Source organism: Marmota flaviventris, chromosome 15, assembly GCF_047511675.1.
Source record: "Marmota flaviventris isolate mMarFla1 chromosome 15, mMarFla1.hap1, whole genome shotgun sequence".
NCBI classification, from domain to species: domain Eukaryota; kingdom Metazoa; phylum Chordata; class Mammalia; order Rodentia; family Sciuridae; genus Marmota; species Marmota flaviventris.
The window spans coordinates 32,556,419-32,578,253 of NC_092512.1; the positions used below are offsets into that span (position 1 = coordinate 32,556,419).

Consider the following 21,835-nt stretch of genomic DNA (forward strand, 5'->3'; position numbering starts at 1 on the left):
CAGATGAAACATCAGTTAGCTGTTTCTTTCATTGGGAATGTGCTTATTAACTGTTCAAATAGTTTGTAGACATAACAGCCCCAGGAGTGAATGTGGCTTTGTATTTACAAGGTAGCCATTTGTTGTTATTTATAGTTCTTTTAATTTTTACCTTTTTATATTTAAATGTTCTTCCAAAGGTTATGATTAAAATAGGCTCTACTTAAGAGAGGGAAAATTTCCTTTAATGTGCATTTTTTCCCTTAAAGGTTTTCAAGCTTCAGAATGAATCCAGGGGTGCCCAATTTGTTTCTTTGTCAATTTTATGGACATTTATGATTTGTTTCCAAGACAAACAATCAGAGCATCATTATGCAAAACTAAGACAGAAGCCTCTTTCAGTGCAGGTCATCATTCTAAACAGATTGCTCCCTTTAATCTTTTAGCTAAATTGTTCAAAATAAGAGAAATAAAGGGGACCAACCTTTATTTAAAGTGTTAACAGTACAAGACTCTGCTGGTGGATGGAAATTTATTTTCATATGCAAATCTTAAACCAGTAATATCAGAATTATAGTAGGGCTGACAGTATAGTGAAGAGATGACTTTCATGTTATATGCATTTGCTTTTGCATCAGAACGTTCAATTATCATCCATATACTCTTAAACATGTTACTTATAATCTCACTTTTCTTATTTTAAAAATATGCAAAATATAAGTACATATGGTAAAAAACAGTATAAAAATTGCATGAAGGAATGAAAGTACAGCTCTTAATACAATGCCTACTATGTTTACCTTTTTTTTTTCTTTTTTCCTTTTCATCTTTCGGTACCGGGGATTGAACCCAGAGGTGCTTTACATTGAGCTATATCCCTGGTCCTTTTTGTTTGTTTGTTTGTTTGGAGACATAGACATAGTCTTGCTAAATTTCTGAGGCCAGCCTCAAACTTGAAATCCTCCTACTTCAGCCTCCCAAGTCACTGGGATTATAGGCTTGCCCCACAGTGGTGCCTGGCCTTACTAATTTTTTTTACTAGTAATGAACTGAGAGATGAAAACTGAGGCCTAAGACTCATTCAGCCAATAAATAACTGTATCATTTTTATTCCAAAAACTAAATATCATAGTAGGATTGGAGGTAAGCAAATGGGCAAAATATGATACAGGAGAACAATAACATTTAGAGTAGAGACAGGAAATTCGGTCTTTTATTTTCCCTAGAAATTACCATGCCAAGTGCAAAATGGTCACATCAGGTTGTTGTTACAAATACTAGAAATTTATTCAAAGAGTCATGACTCCAAAAATACTTCCATACACACAAAAGAAACCCATATCACTGCTGAGAATATTTTCTTGAAAGAAAGAGAGTCAAGGGCAGAAGGAGCAAAATTCCCCCACCCTGTGTTCCCACCAAATACTCACCCCATTCCACTGGTGAAAAAAAAATGGCTCCTCTTTACCAACTCAGTATCAGTCATGGAAACAGCTCTTTGTAGTCAATAGTCCTTCAATAAGCTAGCATGCAGAAAGGATCTACAAAGGCCAATTTCCATGAAGAAACCAAATCCAGTAAAATACATTATCTTCCCTCATGGTCTGCACACATCTACATCAGAGTAACTTTCAGATATTCTCCTAATCTTTCAGCCATCATTAGGACCAAAATGTATGCAATGAGAAAAACCACCAGTATACCCTTTGAAATGCACAGTAGTATTTATGGAAAGTCTGATGTTGTCTGTTTAACATCTAAGGAAATTATTTGAGATATTAAATAGAGTCATTGAGAAACCAGTTAGATTTTTTAAATTATCTGACTATTTTTAAAGACAAGAACTTGAATAATCCCATCATATCTCTGCATTCAGATTTTATCTAGTTTATCATCCACAGCAACAGCATCCATGACGAGCAACACTGCAGAAATAGAGTTGGCCACAGTTTTTTTTTTTTTTGAAGCTACAAATCATTGATACTTTTCAAATGAATACATTTGTCAAGCAATACAATTTGATGGTAGGTATGTGCATACCCAGTACATGTGTATGACAAATAGAAATAAAGTAATATTTCTACCAGTTGGGGACCAAAAATCTCTGCTGAAGGAAGAGGTGAAAAAATAAAGAGGAGGAGTGCTAAGGGAGAGATGCATTAGCTAACCTTCAAGAGGTGCCCAGTGACCCCTTCCTCCTGATAGTCACATTTCTGTCTAGGGTCTTATTATATAATACCAGGATTGGTACATGATGGTTTGTCATTTCTGAGGTTGGTTTATAAATGATACCACAGCTTCCATATTTTTTTGCATCCTATAATATGAATATCATAATATTTTTTTGAATTTTAAGTTGTCATATATGACAATAGAATGCATTACAATTCCATCTTAATGATCCCCCTCTCCTCTCTCTCCTTTTCCTTCTCTCTCTCTCTCTCTCTCTCTCTCTCTCTCTCTCTCTCTCTTGCTCTCTTTCTCTCCCCTTGATTTGAGGAAAGCCATGTGGTGAACAACCAGCCCTATGAAAATGACCACATGATAGAGAGCTGAAGCCTCATACCAAAGTCACATAAGTGAGCTTGGAAACAGATCCTCCTTTTGTTGTGGTGTGAACTGATAAATATAATCAATAAGAGTGTAAGTTAATATAAGATTTTGATAAGTGAGATAAGATAATTATAAAGCAAGAACTGTCATAGACAGGCCTAAGACTCCACTTTTTTTCTGCCTTATAAATAAAAATACTGTTACAAAAGATGCTTCTGAGAAACTAAAATGAAAGCTGTTTTCTTATAATATATTGTTTTCTGTACTTTGTACCCCCCAAACTGTACTCAAACCCAGGATATGGTGGTCTTGGTGACCCAAGACTTTATAGTAGATTCCCACCCCGGCTAACCACCTGCTTGAACTCAGGATATGATTGTCTAACACCTGCTCAGACCCAAGATGTGGTTAACTGAGTTGCAAGCTGATTGCTTTTTTTTTTTTTTTTGCTTCTGTAAATTGCTTGCTTGCTAGCTAACTGGAAAATTCCAGCCTTGCTTAGGTCCCACTAAACTTCTGTGATTGACTTGCTTGCATGACGCTAAGGAAAGCCCAGGAGTTGTGGTTTTCGTCTTTAAGTTCCCAGGATACAGGCCAGGAAATTGCTGTTCTCTCACAGAGCTTCAGTCTCTATGGGTGGGTGACAGTTCCTGGCCAGGTAAATGAAGCTCTCTTTGATTTGAATTTAGACATACAGTGTTTTCTGAAGTGGTTCCCCATAATACTTCCCCAGTTGAGCCTTCAGATAAGTACAACCCTGACTAACAGCTTGACTTCAACCTTGTGAGACAACCTGTGTCAGAACAACCCAGCTCAGCTTCTCTAAGATTCCTTACCCTCACAAATTGTTGGAGATGATAAATGTTTGATGCTTCAAGTTACAAAGGTCTGGAATAATTTGTTGTATGAAGGCAGATAACTAATACAAGAGAGGAGAGGAAGAGAAACTAAAAGATGAGAAGATTATACTAAGATATTCCATTTAAGAGTGGAAATTGTAAAAATTATTTGCTTACGTTTCCTCTTTCATTCTTATTTTCTTACTGAATTCCAATCATATATATTCTGACCTAAGTGGTAACTGATTTCTGACACAATCTTTGCCTACACTAAGACAAACAACTGTGGAGAATAACAATGAGAGTTATTTATCAGAGAGAAGATATATAACTTGTGTGTGTGTGTATCTGTGTATGTGTGTGCATACATAAGTATAGGTACATGCAGATCTATGTGTATGTCTCCTTCTCAAATTTGGAAATGTAAAGTAAAATCCATTTCACAAAGAAACACAAAATTTTACAGGAAATTCCTCCACAGAACCCTAGGAAACTTTAATTGAGATCAATTAGACACCCCTGCTCAGACATAAATTTCATTTCTGTGAATGTGAATTTCTTGAGTGAATTGATCATTGGGGTTGGGGGATTAGGAAAAGGTAAAAAGGTACAGTATATGCAGTCAGTAAGCTGGAAGGCTATCACACTTCATTTAGAAAGATGAAAAGCCATGTGAACCCTAGACCAGGAGACCTGTGTGTGGGCCACCAAACCTCATTTGAATATTCTCACTGCCATCTATGGGATTGATTGCAGTGTCTTCATGGTTTAAATGTCAAAGTTAAATAAAATGATCTTAAAGTGCCTATCTAAATCAAGGGCCTATGCTTTTGTATGAATGGAGAGGCAAGCGAGGTCAGAGTGCAGAAAATTAACAGGAAAATGGAGAGATCCCTTCTACATATAAGAGAAAATGCACTATGTATTAAGGAAAGACGTGCCCTCCACACTCACCTTTAATAGATTTTGTACTGCATAAGAAACTTAAGGCTGTTATTTTTTTATTTCATTATAGTATTTAGTTTAGCTCTTCTCTGTGTGCCCAGTCATGCAAGGTCCCACAATGGATGTATAACAATCATAGGCAAGTTTCCTTTACCCAAGAAAATCTTAATCTCTTTTGGAAGCCACGTCTTCAGGAATAAGAGAATCTTACCATTCAGTATGCAATATATTGCCTCAGTGCAATTTATAAAAGGTCATAGAAGAGATTATTGGTGATGGCACCATAGAAAAAAATAATCTAGGTCTGAGCATGGTGGTACATGCCTGTAATCCTAACAACTCGGGAAGCTGAGGTAGGAGGATCCCAAATTCAAAGCCAGCCTCAGCAATTTAGTGAGGCCCTAAGCAACTTAGTGAGAAATTGTCTTGAAATAAAAATAAAATTTAAGGGCTGGGGTACCTTAGTATGGTACATTTTTCACTATTAAACACTATCTTCTCAAGTTTTAGTTCCTCTTCCTTTCTTGTATTAGTTATCTGCTGTCATGTAACAAATTATTTCCAAAACTTTATAACTTGAAGCATCAAACATTTATTATCTCAGTTACCATTTCCTCTGCCCTCAGTGGAATCCCTACTATCTCTCAGTGGCTCAGTGTTTAAACACTCCTGATACCAAAAGAAAAAGAAAAAAGTAACATAAGTAGCCTCTGAAAAATGAGTTGAACTTGGAGTGAAAGAGGATAGAAAGTATATTTTGGGTTAATATGGCTTTGCTCTACCTGACATTTCTGCTTACAAGAGGCAAAGTTTCTGTGGGATGAATGTCAAGTTCCTCCATCATGATATAAAGAAGCTAGGAGCATTTTGCAAATGATAAGCATTTCAGCTGGTGGAAGGGCCAGGAGGTCCAGGAGGCTCCACATCATTCCTCTTCATCTTTGTTTTCATTCCACTCTTCTGTTATTATTGTCAGTACTAATAATAGTAGCACCCGTTCCCATTTGTTGATCACCTCCAATATACTCTATGTGTGTATTTCACTTAATTCCCCAAATTACCTTGATGTGTAGGTTTTATTGCCCTCTTTCTGCAGAGTAGAAAACCGAGGGATAGAAGCATTGAATCACTTGCCCCCAAACTACATGATAGTAATTTCACATCACCAACTGATTCCATGGCTCATGCCTTCCTTCCAGTCTGAAGACCTTTTCAATGTTATTTCTTTCTCCCCTATGTCTGTTTCTGTCAACCAGTTCCACCAAGAACAAAAAAGTGAAAACAAACCAGGTGGTGGAGAGTGTGGTCAGGTGATCAACGACTCAAGCATATCCAACATATCCCACCCTAGCTGGCCCTAAAATGGCAGCCAGAAAAGAAGCTGGTTAGAATGGAAGAAAGGTTTCTTTTTCATTTTTTAAGGTGGAATGAGAAAACAGGCATCAGCCTCAGGCCTTTTCATAGGGCTAACTAAAGAGTAGGAATTCTGCAGAGCTGTGGGGTCTGGAAACTTCACCTGCAGCCACAGTCTCCCAACTCATCAAAGGGAGTAAAGCAGGCCGAGACCCCCAGTGGCTATATGCCCAGGATGTGAAGGGACAGACTTCCATAATTGGGGTTTCCTTAAAAATATGGAACATTTTTCACTATTAAACACTATCTTCAAAATCCTAGGGCAATGTTCCAAGAGCTTTGATTCACCCTGAAATGATTTGGTTCTCAGAATGTTTCAATTTCTGGATTTAGCAACTCTGAGCTGTGGTGCAGAAAAAATATATTTTGAAAAATCCTTGAAGCTAAGGGCTCAGAAGAGCCAAGTAGCCAGTCAGAAATTGCAAAATATTCCATTTCATTACTTTTTTAGCATGAGGATATCTGCATGATGTGCATCTAAACAAAAGCAGGACAAATCCCACAAATTAGATATCAAGATTCAACCTTTTCCATGCATACAATTTTTAACATAAAATGAAGCTTCTGTTGGTGTTTTATAATTACCATTTTCTGCATGATCCATATGATCTGCATTCTCATTGTACATATATTCATGCCAGAGCAGTTCCTGGTACATACCAAGTGCTCAATAAATAATAAATGTTAGTAGCTCTTTACTATTAAAATAAGTCTTTTTTTGCAGCAAAGAAACATTAGTTCTTACTAAGCAGTGGAGAAGAAATATGCTTTTTCTTTGGGGGGGGGGGCAAATTTTAACTCTGTAATTGAAAAATTGAGTTGATTTTACTCATCTATTCAAAATTCCTCTTTTCCACTTTATAATCAACTCATTACCCTTGTGGCAGTGTCTCTATCACTTACCAAAACAGCTGTCTCAAAAGGCACTAACAATGTACAACTTGAAAAATCCGATCTGTGACTCAGACATAGAACATAAGTATTAGAAAATGCTCCTTAAGCATCCCTCTTCATTCACAAACCAGTGATCCCCACTACTACCACCAGCTCACTGGACAGTTGGGCCTTAATTCACTCTTCCCAGTCTAACCTCTCCTTTCAGTTACCACTTCCTCTGCCCTCGATGGACTCCCCACTATCTTTCACTAACTAGGCAACCAATTACAGTAGTTGCCTAACTGATCTCCAGTCTTTCTCCTTTCCAATACATACAAATATTACCTCCAATATTATTTTTTGCAAACATAAAACCAATGTGCCTTTCCTGCTGGGAAGCTTTCAGATGACCTCCTTTACAGATTCCATAGTGTCCCACCTGCTCAACTTACTTAACATGGCCTTTACCTACCTATCTCCACTTAACTGTCAGTCTGCAGAAATTTTTCTTTCTGTTTTTATAAAATAACCTTATACACTTACTTTGATGTCTAGGTGGTTGGTTGGCTTGAATCTCTCAGGAAGGCCTTGCTGTGTTTCCCCATCCCCCTCCCCTCTTGTGAATGTATGTTATTTTAGTTTAAATTCCAAGTCGTCTTCTTTCAAGAAGCTTTCCCAAATTCTTTCCATTATAATCTCCACATACACTTTCACAATTGTCCTCTTTCTCTCCTCTCATAGCATTTCATTTATTATTACAGTGTCTGTCTCCTTTTAATAATATTCTTAAATAAGCTTGAATCAGAGACCACACTGTCATTAGCCTTCAAGGCAAGAACCAAAACACACTCCTTCCACAATATCCATTGCTGTATCTGGAACTACGGTTTCTCATGAAATATTAATGAATTAAAATAAGCTTGTATTATTAAAACTGAAGGTCAAAATTTGAAAAATGTGGATCCCCTCTCAAGTTGAAGTTCCATTGCATAAGGTAACCTGCTTGTCATCTATATTTTTTGTGTCTCTTGCAACCATCACAAAATTGGCCAAATAATAAATATACAAATATTTGTTGAATAAATGGCTGACTGAATGAAAAATGAAAAATTAAATAAAATGAGAACCTAATATAAATCATAGAATGACTTAAAATAAATATGAATTGTCTCAATTTTATCCATTCATGTACATCCTAAATCAAAATTTAATAATTTCCCTGCAAAAAAAAAAAAAAAAAAGTCTAATTAAGAAAAATAATGCCAAAAGGAGTACTCAGAGTGGTTTGTTTTTAAAACTTTATTTGCTGGTAATTGCACCAAAAAACCCTGAAAATCTATTGGCAGCTCAGAGAATGAAGAAAGCAGATATATTGTGGTCCTTTCTAGGTGGTAGAAGCCTGGGTCTCTCAGGAAACAAAGACATGTATCAGGGGGCCAGTTTCAGAAACCAATATTTGGCATCACTTCACTGAAGGAAGAGGAAGCTCATCCAGCTGCTCTCCTGAGAAAGAAGACCTCTGAGAATAAGTTGAGAGCAAGAATAGAGTATGCAGCCGTATCAATGCACCATATATACACCTCCTGGCATCCTTCCCTAAAAGCACCTAGTGTAATGCTCAGCACAGAGAGAGATAAAAGTGCTGTTGATTATTTGCCTAGCCCTGTTCTATGTGGCCAAGAAAGGTGGGCAGCCACTGGAAAGGATTCAAAAAATGTCTTTCACTGCCTGAAACTGTAGGAATGATTCCCTGGAGAAACACAGATGTTCAGTCCACAACTGCCCAAATTTTACTATGAGGAAGGTATGAATCACTTCTTACATTTCTTACTTTTGTTTCTTCCCACCTACCAAAGCCATTTCAGTTGGCCTAAGTGTTTAAGATTCTGAAGATTAGTGGATATTTTAAAAAGTCCTTCCCTTGGTGATCAGGGTGGCATTCAGTTTGCATACAGCTTTGATATGAAAGTTTTAAGGTAGGAAAAAAATTAAAGAAATAATCACAAAGACATGTCAGGATGGAATGGATGGGAAAGGAAAGAGTGTACAATTATTAGGTAAACAGAATATTTTTGCATTATTCTTTCACACAGGAAGCCTCTAATATAATAAATCATTTAGCTGAAAAAATTATAATTTATCTCTTCTTATTTTTTCAATTTCTTAGAAATACCAAATACATAAGTTGCAGGAACATGTTTGTGAGTAATTAAGTGATATTTCTCTATTTCATCTGTATTCCATATTCCAAACAATATTTTTGCTTATTTTCCTCTAGACAATAAAAAGTTTGTTTCCTCCTCTTCCCCTCTTCTTCTTGCCTGCTTAAAACAGAGTTGAAGATGAATACAGTGATAATATCCATGCCAAAAAAGGTGATCCTGTAACAAGGTCAACACAACTATCAGGAGTAAATCTTCAACTTAACATTTTCACTATTAAGATGCACTGGTGATGAATAAGGTCATACCCCATGCTACCCACAGCACTGTAGACAGACTCCTAAAAACCTATCACTTTGTTCTAAGATATGTCTCTTCCTCTATCTCTCTCTTTTACCAAGGCTGCTTCTTGGCAAGATTTCCTTTCCTTAAATCAAAATTTCACCTTTCAGGGAACAGGCAACAAAAGAATTGGGAAATATTTTAATTGCAACCTGCCCAATTTCATATCCAAAAGGAAACTCAAAAACAGAATAAAGAGGCTCTTAATCTCTTTGATCCTAGTTACAGTTCCAGGGACTGTTTATTTCTGCTCTAATATTATGAAATGCCACAAAATTAAAGCACATAATAGCATGTGGGCCTACACAAAAGTTAAATTTTCACTTTGATCAGAAGAATCTGCATGCATATTAAATAATATATATTCTGTGATTTCTTGATAGGTAAGAAGACAACAGGGAGTGTGGAAAGGTGCCACAAATGTCTGCCTTAATGAAGGTGATCAGAATGACAGGAGGTTCTGGGTTTTGGAATAGGGCAGTGAAACTTACTTCACTGTCTATGAGAAACTCCTATAACTTGATGGGAGAAGTTGCTGCAAAGGACATCACTTGTAGGGGATAAAGGTGGTGGAAGGATGATAGATCAAGACCAAGAATAAGGCACACATCTGAGCAGAGCCCCAGGAAGCCCTTCACAGTTAAGGCCCTCCAAGTGCATCTGAAAATTCTTTCTGGTAATGACACAGTACATGCCCTGCCTATTTTCCAGAACTCATGAAGCAATTAGATCCATAAAGATGGCAGATTGTTAAGAGCCAAATGTAAGTTATAGGCTATGAATAAGAAAAGTATGTAATGTATTATTTACCCTAAAACCCTTTTGAGAGAGAAAAGAAATGTTAATCAGATAGAAGTTCAAGACAACAGACAAATCTGGGGCTGTAGAAATAATCAAAGTATATGACCACTCTAGTAACAAGGACCATAGTCATCAGACAGGAAAAAGCAATGAAAGCAATGGGATCCTGAGAAAAATGGGAAAACTTCATGTTTTATAAAGGGGCTAGGATTTGAGCTAGATCTTTGAAAGACAAGTGAAACTGGGAGAAGAAGAAGCAAATGATTCAGATAAGATTAAGACCTGGCAATGCCAAAAATGGGTTTCATCTTGTGTGTCAATTCAATTTGAATAGCTGCTGAGAGCCAATACCTGTTCTCAGTGATAAATTGTGACATAATCAGCAAGTTACACTGGCCATGGATGCAGGAAGAGAACACAGCATCCCACCTGCTATTTATAATAGTCGTTGTCCTCTAGTTGGTTTGACCTATTGGCATTATTAGGCTTAGGATAATCTAAAAAACATTAAACTTGATTTCATGTAAGCCACTTGTTGATGTTGTATGATTATTAAAACAAGAATCAGCCAAAGGTATTCTTTGGTGGTAGGAGAGAAACCATTAAGAAAAGCCCATCCAAAATGACCCATATTGCATTTGAAAAATTAAATTCAACGGTAAAACATTCCTAGAAAGACAAAAAGTAGTTGGGGGAGAGGGCACAGGCTGGCATATGATGTTAAAATATTAATACTGGTAAACATTCATTTGTTTAGATTTAATATAAAGCATAGAAAATAGATTGTAGAAATAGGCAGGAAACTCTGCCCCTAAGGTAAAATGCAGTTTTATAGTTATGAAAATTTAATTTGACTGCTTTCTCAATAATTGCTCATATTTGTAGCAGCAGCATGCCAGCAAGATAACGGTCAATCAAACGGACATCACCCTGTAAATGCTCTTAAAAATCCTGCACTGTGTTTCCTGATGGGAGAGTGGTGTTGCTTCCAATTGTTAAAAGATGCCCAGATGAAAAGCAAAATAAGAAATTGGACAGTAGGAAATCTTTATATATTACCATTTCCCTCCCTTTTCTCAAGTTAAATTCCTGTTGGAAGCTGGAAATATTTTTTTCCTTGTGAAAATGGAAAATCTGTCACATCATAAACCAAACCTTGAGCACAGAATGTGTGAGGTTCTCTTTTTAAAATTCTGTTTGTGGCCAGGAAAAATTAGGACATGCTACAAATATGGGCTGGGCAAATATTTCTTTCATAGGTGAGTGAAGGACAGCAAAAGGTCCCTCAATGCATGAAAAATCTCCCTGAATCCTGGGTGAAGAACAGCAGCAGAGAGATTCCTCTCTGTCTCTGTCTTGCCTGGAGCCTTCTCTAATTCCTCTCTTCCTTTTGTTCTTTCTCCTTCCCTATTTCCCACACTCTTCATGACCGTTGAGAAAATGCCATTAATAACTGGTACAAAGAATCGTGCTCGGTGCATGGAGATAAACTGGGGATGACAAAATATCAACTTCCTGCTGCTCAATTGAAAGCCCTATCTGTACAACTGGTAATTACTTTTAATTTAATTAGGACTCCTGGTATTGTTTCTATCTCATAGATTACATTATAACATGTAATGTGTTAAAGCAACAAGACAAATTGAGGCGAGAAAACACAGAAAATATTACCTTTTTTGTCTATAAATAATACCACAGTTTAACTCTTTAAAAAAGCCCTCAAGTAGCTTTACTATGGGCTAATTATTATTTTCCATATTCCTTTGGCTTGAGTAAGCAAAAATCTTATATAATCTAATGAAAAGCTACATCTCATGGGATTTTTGAAAAGAATTTTTTCTTAACTCTACATTTTTCTCCTTTCTTCTCTCATGCAGAACAAATAAATGATTTATGCCTTTGCACACTGAAACAAAATTCACAGAACTAGAAAGAACAATCATTGGCACTAGAGAGAGAGTTTAAACTTGGGGATGTAAGAGCTGCTTGGGAAGGCACCATTTTTAGACAGAAACACAGCCAGTAAGTCAAGAAAACCTATTTAAGGTATTTGCTGATTCAAAGGTATACGAGGGATTCGTTCTTTTGTGAAAGATAAACACTTAATTTGGGTTTCCATATGGAATTCACAAATGCATCATTAACTACAAAATAAAATCACTCAATGATCCTCTCAATAATTAAATTATATAATATAAAGTAATATAATAAGGGGTGATCATTAGGACCCTGACAATTAATCTGCTCATTTGTTAAACTACAGAAAAGATCATGGAGTAAAGGAGAGGAGTGGGAGAGAGAGAGAGAGAAGGAACACGAACTGTGGAGTTACCAATGCAAGGAGACAGATGCCTCCTTTGGAAGAGTCCCCACACTCAGCTTGCAGTTGCTGTCCAAATAAAAAGTCTGAATAAATGGCAAGTTAAAATATGATTGGAAATTCCTCTAGTAATATTTGATCTTTTTGTCTAGTTAATTAGACCCAGATATTTGTAAGTTAGATTTATTGGCTTAACAAAAACTTACTCTGAAAATTTCACCACCCACAGAAAACAAACAGACCACCCCCTTGAAAAGATTGCCCTTTTCTAAGAGAAGAGCTACGTGCTCACTGATCATATTAGTGCCAAAAGACCTTAAATGTTATCTGGCCAAAAAAAGCCTCATTTTATACGTGGTAAGACCAAATTTTCGAAAAGGGATTTAGAATATGTATCTCAACAAGACGGAGCAAGGATGAATTGCAGTTCTCTGCTTGTTTAATTCAGAGTCATTTTCCCTATATGACATTGCTATTTTTCATGGAACTAACTAGACTTCAAACAAGTAAACTTCAGAGGCTTAACAAAAGTTTTATGAAATTAAATAATATCTATTTTTGATCTTTTTTTTTTTCCTTTTTGCTAGTCCAAGATATAAAAACACTTTAGTTACGTGGCTGGCTGAGCTGATTATCATAGGATCTGTTTCTAGAACAATGCCTCTTTGGCAGCCTCGGATCAACAGCCTGGTATAGAAGGGACAGCTGTTGCCCTATTTGCAGCCCAAGAAATCAGCACTGGCAGCCAGTTTCTGCAAGACAGAAGACTTTTGGCAAAATGGCAGTGTTCTCTTACAAAAATAGCAAACCATCATCTGGGTAAATTCAGGAAAGCTTATGACTTCTGGCACAGTGAAATTTTACAGTGCTGATGGCAAGTTAATACTACATTGGGACAAAGATCTAGATAAAGGACAATTTAGACTTAAGAAGATGTGAAGAGTGTTGGGTGATATTTTTAAAAATTCCTTAGGCAAATGATGACATTTCCTTCAAAAAATATTCAAACAGCTCTTATTAAATATACAACTGCAAAAATGGTGTGTTTAAAAGTATAATAATATTTTAAAATAAGGCAAAATAGCTATACAGATACTTCTGGGGAAGCTGCATACCATTTTACTAAGAAGGAGATTGGGAAGTGGGAGTAAGAGGGATGGAGAGGAGTGGGATTAGAGACAGAGCACAGTTCAGTATTGCTTTCGAAAGAATAGCATTGTGACTTTGATGCCCCACAGATCTGGGGACAAAATAAATATAACAAGTACTCTCATGAAGCTGAAAGACAGCAAAGTTGAATATGTAATGCTGGAGGTAAAATGATGCTTATTAATTTATAAAAGTCATTGTCATAATAACTGAGAAGAAAGACCTCATAGAACATGATTCTCATAAAGTCCCACAAAGGTTTATGGAACTAGAACCTAACTTGGAAATACATCCTAATTTCTTCATGTGAGATTGTGTACAAGTTATGCCAAGGATGAAAATGAAAGCCTCTCTATGTTTCTTGTTGCTACTTGGGAACTCAGTGAAGTTTTCACTCCTCATGTTCTAGGAAAGGGAAAAAGATTCCCCACTGAGAAATCAAGAGTGATATTAACCTACAGTGAAGCAAAGCAGAGATGTATAAAGTCACTCAAAGGAGAAAAAAAAAATGACTCCAAAGTCAGCAGAGCTGGACTGTGTCCTGTTTGAATAAACAAACATATCTGAAAAAGAAAATATCAACTATTAGACAGTCGGTCAGCAAAGAAAGCACACAAAAGGAGAGTCGTAGAGGCAAACATTGGCAGTGCCTACTTAAGCTCTGTCCAAGAGAAAGGGAGCTTTTGGATGTCAGTCCATCCTCTCCAGATGGATTGAAACACCATCTCTTGCATGGAGATGAATGCGTGGAGTTAAAAAATCAAAGGATTTGGCAGACTTTCGGTTCCATTAGCAGTACAGTCCCTACCCTGAAATGGATGCATCAGAATTCTTTATCTTGATTTATTAAAAGATTCACCTTATCTCCACATCTTCTTCCTCTTCCTTTTCTATCTTCACCACATGACCTTCTGACACACATTCAGAATGCCTGGAGGGATAGAATATGTGATATACCAATCAGGGGTTCCCATTTGTATGACTATTATTTTTCTTCCACTCTCCTCTGGCTTTTTATTGATCTACTTTCTTTATAAGTATAAAAACTTTTGAAAAGCCAAGACTGTGATAGGAATGTTTGGAAGAACAATGGTGGTTTAATCTGTGTTTGGTGAAAATAACCCAGTCTTTCCTATATATCCTCATATCAATTTATGTCATTCAAGACCCTATAATGGTTCCCTACCACCTAACATAGATTAGAATCATAGTGCCAAAGACACTGATAATCATCCAGTGTGAAGCATCACTCTGTGAAAGAAGACACTGAGGTATAGACAAGCCAAATGACTTCCTGTTAAGAGTTCTGATCAGACTAGAACACAAGCCATTGTTCATTTGGTGGCTGATATGGCTGCCCTCAGAGCCCATTTTATGGAGAAGAAACCAAGCTGAGGTCAGGGCAGGTCTTTGTGTGAGGTGATACAAGTTGACATTGAACCTGCCTTCTAAACTTCTAAATCAGGAAAATAAAATGATCTTTTCTTCAGCATTCCAAAGGTAGGTCGATTTCTCTCTCTCTCTCTCTCTCTCTCTCTCTCTCTCTCTCTCTCTCTGATAAAAGTAGGAATTTGACCACGGAACCCCTATTGTGAACCAGGCAGGGTGATGCCTAGCACCAGAAAATTACTGATTGGTTGAAAAGACTGGGATCAAAGAAGGTTTAAGTGGAGAAAGGCTCAGCAAGAGCATTGAAGGAAAAAATTCTAGGGCTAAACATGGACACACTCAAACATGCTGCCTGGAACCATTACCAAGCCTCACTTAACGGAGAAAGAACGCTGTGAGCTCAATTGTCTCCTACAGGGGAAAACTAAGAGCTCCAAGGAGAATTGCTGGGAGCATGGGAAGAAATAGACCCATCTAAGGAGTGGGATGTGGCTGAGACTTTAAAGCCAAATTAGTAGTTGATCATGGGAGAGAAGATCATACGTTAAAGCCAAAGTACATTTTAATCCTCATGAGTTCACAGTAGAGACACAACACAACCTAATGAAAACCAAGTTTTGAGTTAGAGTAATATTCAAGAATATATTCTAAATATACCACATGAGGACAACAATCCATATATATGACTTCCAGGAATATCTGTAGATGATGTTAATTTAGTTCTGACTACACAGATACATTGACATAAATACAAACAGTCCAGATTCATCTCTACTGGATGGGATACTGTTGAGAAAAACCTGCTGGCATTCATTATAACAAAGAATGATTTATTCTATCACATGGTGCTTTGTTATGACATAGTTCTAAAGAGTTCTACAGTAAACACACAGAATTCCTAACATTGCGGGTCCTCTGCACCCCAGGCCACTCTTTCATTCTTTCAGAGAACACTCATTCCCCAAATCAAGAAGTTATTCCTCTAGCTTCAGCTTCTCCATAGCAGGCACCCACTGTCCTGGCATTCCTTATATGTTCATGTACTACTTACTGATTTATGCTATTTTTTGTTACATTTTTAAAAAGTTGTTTTGTCCACTGAGTCAGTGTCACCAAGTTAAATTCAAATTTTCCTAAGACTCCCGTGTCAAATGCAAGAGCTTTAATGATCTTATCTCACAACTCAAATCATGTTTATTTTCTGTCCCTCTGACCAATCGGATTACCTTCGGAAAAAGCTGTGATCCTAAGAAATAGCCTCTTTATTTCCTTCCACCATGGCAAAGCCACTTCTGAGATTGGCCTTCTTATGCATAGATGTTGCTCCAATTCACCGCAGTACCAAGCTCCCTACTGAATTACAGCCTACTGGCCTTGCTCATTCATGTTACCAGCCAGGCCTTGTGGGCATTTGAGTTTGTGATCCTTGGTCTCTTAGACAGAGCAATGATTTTCAAACTGTGCTCCTCTGAAAGTACAGCCAATTGGCACACATTCATCACCTTACCAGTAACAAAAAAAGAAAAGAAAAAGAAAAACACTAACAATGATTGTCTTGCTAAGAGCTGTCTTTTATGTAAAGGGAAAGAAGCTTGCTTCAGTTTCAAAAGCATTATTACTCTCAATATTTTGCATTGACTTCTATCATCTGATTTAGGTTAACAAGGGCAAAAATAAGGATAATTAAACTAGTGATAATAAAACAACAATAGCAAAAACAACTAACAACTGCTGATTCTTTTTTGTGTATGAGATCCTAAGTATTTTCTAACTCATTTAATCCTTTTGAGAACCATATAAGGTAGTATTATAATTATCCACACTTCACAGATGAGGAAACTGCATATAACATATTGCAATTTAAATTGATCTACAAGTACTAGGCTGTTCTAAGCAGGCTACTGGTTATTCATACCCTAACAAGAGAATGATTCCCCTGTGAATTACCATAGTCATATGTTTATCCCTTATCAATAAGCTCAGATAATATTCTGAAAAAAAAAAGAACGTTTTGATAGCTGGCATTGGAAGAAGAGCTTAAACCTACCTGTTCCTGTTGCTCTGAGACCTCACACACTTTCTTCTTTATGGCTGAAATTTATGGTCCCAAATGTGGTAGATTGCCAAATGGCCACAGTTTTTCTTCCCTACGTCTGTGTCTTTAGCAAAGCAACCTTGCCCCTTTTCCTAATAAGAGGTAAAATCCATTTATTTTCACTTCTTCAATCTGAGATGTGATTGTGACTTTGGCCTGTAGAATAAGGGACAAGTGCCAGTATGCCAGTGCTGAGTCCAGACCTCAAAAGACTTTGCATGATTCCGCTCGTTCTCTTGGAACACATTCCAGTGCCATGAGAATAAGGCTCAGCTAAGTGTCTACATGAGGAGAGACCTGTGTCCTAGTAACCCCCAAAACCCTAACCAGGAGCTAGCCAAATGAATGAGGCCATCTTTGACCTTCCCCAGCCAGTCTCTGCCAGCCAACTGCAGACTCATAAATAAGCTCAGCTGCAATCAGCTAACCCTGGCCCAGATCAGCAGAACCATAAACTTATATACAAAACAAGTACTTATTTTAATAAGCCTCTTAGTTTGGGGGTGTTTTATGTACAGTGTTAGAATAGCAATAGAAAACTGATACAGCAACCTACAGTTTCAGTACCATCACTGCCTTAGGATCAACTTTTATCCTGAATAGATGAGTATGTGGAGCTGCCAGTTAACCATGACTCTGGGTGACTAATCACACTTAAACTAGTTTAGCACCAACCTTGGTCGAAATTAGACCTCTGATCTTCCCTGGGTTTAAGTTCCTTTCTTTGTAAAATTAGCTAACCTGTTGCTCTAGGTCTGAGAACCAAGTCTGCCATTTTCCACAGCTCAGGAGCAGAATCTGATTGGAATCACACAGAGTTGCAAACTGAAGCCAAGTTAATCTCAATGCACCATCTGCCCTCTTGAATTTCAGTGTGTCTTCTCCTCCTGAATTCACTGTCATAAATTTTCCCATGTTTCCCAGCCATTTGACATGGGGAAGAACTGCTTTGCTGGGTTGCTTATTGCCTTCAATTTTGTTCTGTGGACACAATGCCCTACAGGCACTGAAGCAGGAGAGATTAATCTTTATAGCCTGCCCTGCCCATGACACTCACTCCACCTGTATCATCTCATTATGTTCCTTCTCAGTCCTGTCCCAATGATTCACAGGAATTATGTAATTCTCCTTAAGAAAGATAGCTCTGGGTAGGGAATAAGCTGTTGAGACAAAAAAGAAAGAAAGCTCCAGGGTGACAAATAACCTATTTTGTAATTTTCTAGAATTCCTCAAGAACCTTGTTTTATTCATCTCTGTACATATGTAAAATAATTCTTTGTGCATGTTTTATATTAAATAACCTTTTAAAAATAAAATTGGCCAGTAAGTCATCTTATGTGAAGGAGAACATCTTCTGCCAAAGAGTATCATATTTTCTTTGTAAAACAAAAATGAGACACACAAACTAGGGCTTCTACCTGGAAAATTACAAAGATCTACAATTAGCTTAGAATTTTCTAGAGACTTACGTGCAGAATCTTAAAAAGTTGAACTCAAGACAGGTGCAGTGGCAAAAGCTTATAATCCCAGTGGCTCAGGAAGCTGAGGCAGGAAGATCTCATGTTCAAAGCTAGCCTCAGCAGCTTAGTGAGACCCTAAGCAACTTTGTGAAATCCTGTCACAAAATAAAAAAATACAATGGGCTGGGATGTGGTTTAGTGATTGAGTGGTGCCCTTGAATTCAATCCCTAGTACCAAAAAAAAAAAAAAAAAGTTGAACTCAAGAGAAGCACAGAGTAGGACAGTGGTTACCTGGAGCTGGGAAAAAAGGGGAGACGCGTGGAAGGAGAGATGTTGGTAAAATGGTACAAAAGAATATCAATTATACAAGAGAAATTAAGTTGAAGAGATTTATTGTATAACATAGGGATCATAGTTAAGAATAATGAATACTTGGATATTATTACGAGATTAGGTCTTAAATGTTCTGACAACAAAACAGTAATAAGTATATAAATGACATGTTAATTTTGCCAGATTTAACCATTTCACGTGGTGCACACACACACGCACACGCATGCACATACACATATCTCAAAACATCACATTGTACACTAAATAGATGCAATTGTTATTTGTCAACTATACTCTGATGAAATAAAATAAATATGTTAAAGTCTTCGGATTATTCAATTTCAACAAAAATTAAATGTAAACAAAACAAAATCAAGGAAGAAAGAATCTTTAAGTCACTTGCAAAACAATACATATTTTCTTTTATTCTTTCAATACAAAGATGAATAGGGCATTATTTCCACCAATCAGAAACTCACAAATAATATAGGGGAGTGAGATTAAAAACAACTATAAAATTAAATGTTTCTAACTTAATCAAGTTTCTCATCATCTTTTGCCAGCCAAATAGGAACAATAAGAATTGTTTCACAGAATAGTTGCCATGATTAAAGGAAACTTCATGTTTGAAAATCATGAAAATCACTTAGTTGGTATTACTAGAGTAGGTTTTAAGTGTGGCTGTGGAGATGAAATGCTTAAAAATAAGAAAGAAATAGGTGTATTTCCAAGTTTAGTTCAGAAATTTAACTTGGAACTTCCCTTGGATATTTATTTTGTCATCTTGTTTATTATAGCTTTCACTAGTCATGAAATAGTCATGAGATTAGAAATGTGCTGCCTTGTCTTATTTCTCTGGAACAGGTTTTATAAATGTAGAGACATATTACTTGGACAATTCTGCAACCTCACATTTCTACAAATACATTTATAAAACTTAATTAGGAACAATATATACAGTTTGGCAGGTAGTTACTGAAACAGCTCTATAGTTTTATGAAATATATTAGATTTGGTACACAAATAATGTAATCATTTAATGGGTCAATTTCAATTACACTTTTCCACTTGGCACCCTGGAAATCGATTTCTTTAACATAGAGACATTAGTCTTTTTCATGTTCCTACATATATTTTGGTCTCATAAATAGAATTGAAGCTAAATTTAATAAATCTTTTCTTCATTTTCAGCCAATGTCATCCATTTGATGGATATTAATGACAAAGCAGCTTATGTCTATCACAAAAATTAGAACAAGATACTTTGTTGTATGTTCATGATATTTTGAGAGGACTTTGAGATTCATTAGAGTACTAATCAACTGCAAACTTATTAAAAAGTGTGAAAATTCTTCTCAAAGGAGGCCCACATAAGACCTTCTTCAACACTTCCATCAGTTTATAAAATGAGAGCTGGGTGTGGCTGAGTATTTGCCATGAATAAGTTTTAATTAGGGTCTTGGGTAATGAAACAGTAAAAACTATAAAGTGTTTTTGTTTTTCACTCAGTTTCAACCCTTTCAAAACCAGGATGCAGCTTTCTCTCTCTCTTTATTTTTATTTATTTATTTATTTATTTATTTTTTTTTTGCACTATGGTGTGAGGCTTTGGAAACAGGGAATAATGAAGAGGAGGCTACTCATGAGTTAAATATGGACAGGTTGTGTTAAGTTCCACCAAAGAACTATGCAGTTTGTCTTTTTCAGAACACCCAGGGAAAGAGGCATTAGTCAAGGTTCCATACTCAACAAAGGAAAAGAAAAAAGAGAAACATGTTTACTTTGGCTTTTCATTTTCATCTTTATGAGTGTGTGTGTAAGAAAAAAAAGAGACTCTTTTTTGCTCTCAGACATATTCTGACATTGGAGGTAAATGCTCATAAAAGAGGCTTGGTCCAACCCCAGGAAATCATTTGGGGGTAATTACCACTTGGCACTAAAGCAACATTAAACAAGCTTGCCTTTTTCTACTGAAAGATGAAATAGTCAAGCATGGCTTTCATTGGATGCCAAAGTGGACTTTCCTTGATCATGCAGGTTTTTATGTTGGTCTAAATTCAGATAGTTGGGGTGGCAACTCGGGAGGTAAGAATATAGCCTTGATAACAAAGTAGAGAATATTAATTTAACTGGTATTTTGCAATAATGCTGTGTTTGCCATAGTATGGGAATACCTGCCTTCTCTGAAGAAGACCAAATACAAAATTAAAAGTAGAATATTGACATGTCAGTTGAATTAACCACATGTATTGAAACTTACATGTGTGTGAGAGACAAACACATGTATGGCTCTTTATATGCTCATTGTTCACTAATTTGAATATATATATATATATATATATATATATATATATATATGCATATATATTAATTTATTATATTAACACACAAATATGTTAATTTTTGGACGTTCATGGATCTTTATTTTATTCATATATTTATATGTGGTGAAGAGAATCGAACCCAGTGCCTCACACATGCTAGGCAAGTGCTCTAGCACTGAGCCACAACCCCAGCCAGGGCTGGGGATATAGCTCAGTTAGTAGAGTGTTTGCCTTGCATGCCTGAGGCCCTGGGTTCAATCCCCAACACACACACAAAGAATCCATATATGTTTCCTCCCTTGAAATAGGTTTCTGGGTACTTTTTGGTTATTTGTAAATGTAACTCTTAGGACACTAATAGAATCAAAGTTGAGCTAAGTAGATAAAAGTAACAGGGGGTCCCAAAAAGTGATCAGAAAAAGACATATACTCTAAAGGCAAGAAGCATATGAACAGAGGTGGAAAGCCAGCTAAGGTTACATGTTTTTCAAATGTACACAAAAACCCAAAGAAATCGTGAGACTGTGCTTTGCAGCAAGTCCAGCTTGAGGATGGCAGAGACTGAATCTCTGAAAGGTCAAGTATTCAAAATCAGATGCAGCTAAACAAGGAAAACACTATCTGTTGCTTGCTATTTGCCAGGGAAGGGCTTCACAAAACCCAGAAGCTATGTGCAACACAGGAAGATGTATGCTTATGTAAGCTCGCATGCTTGTGCCTATGAGGAAATTGTTGTATCTAGAGATTTCCTTCTCTGGGTCCACAGCACCACTCCCTTCCTCTCCACCTGCCCCCATCCAGATATGCGTCTTTCCCTTTCCTGCTCTTTGAAAAATGATGTTTAGGCAACATAG

The 21,835-nt window shown here is 36.7% G+C and overlaps 1 long non-coding RNA gene across 1 annotated transcript in view; it reads right to left on the reverse strand.

Annotated features, from left to right (window-relative positions):
• Nucleotides 1-17,028, reverse strand: part of LOC139702118 (uncharacterized) — a 30,900-nt gene extending 13,872 nt beyond the window's left edge. Inside the window, exon 1 of the long non-coding RNA XR_011704716.1 lies at nucleotides 16,816-17,028. This is a non-coding gene — a long non-coding RNA (uncharacterized lncRNA). The remainder of the gene's footprint in view (nucleotides 1-16,815) is intronic.
• Nucleotides 17,029-21,835: the final 4,807 nt, after the last annotated feature.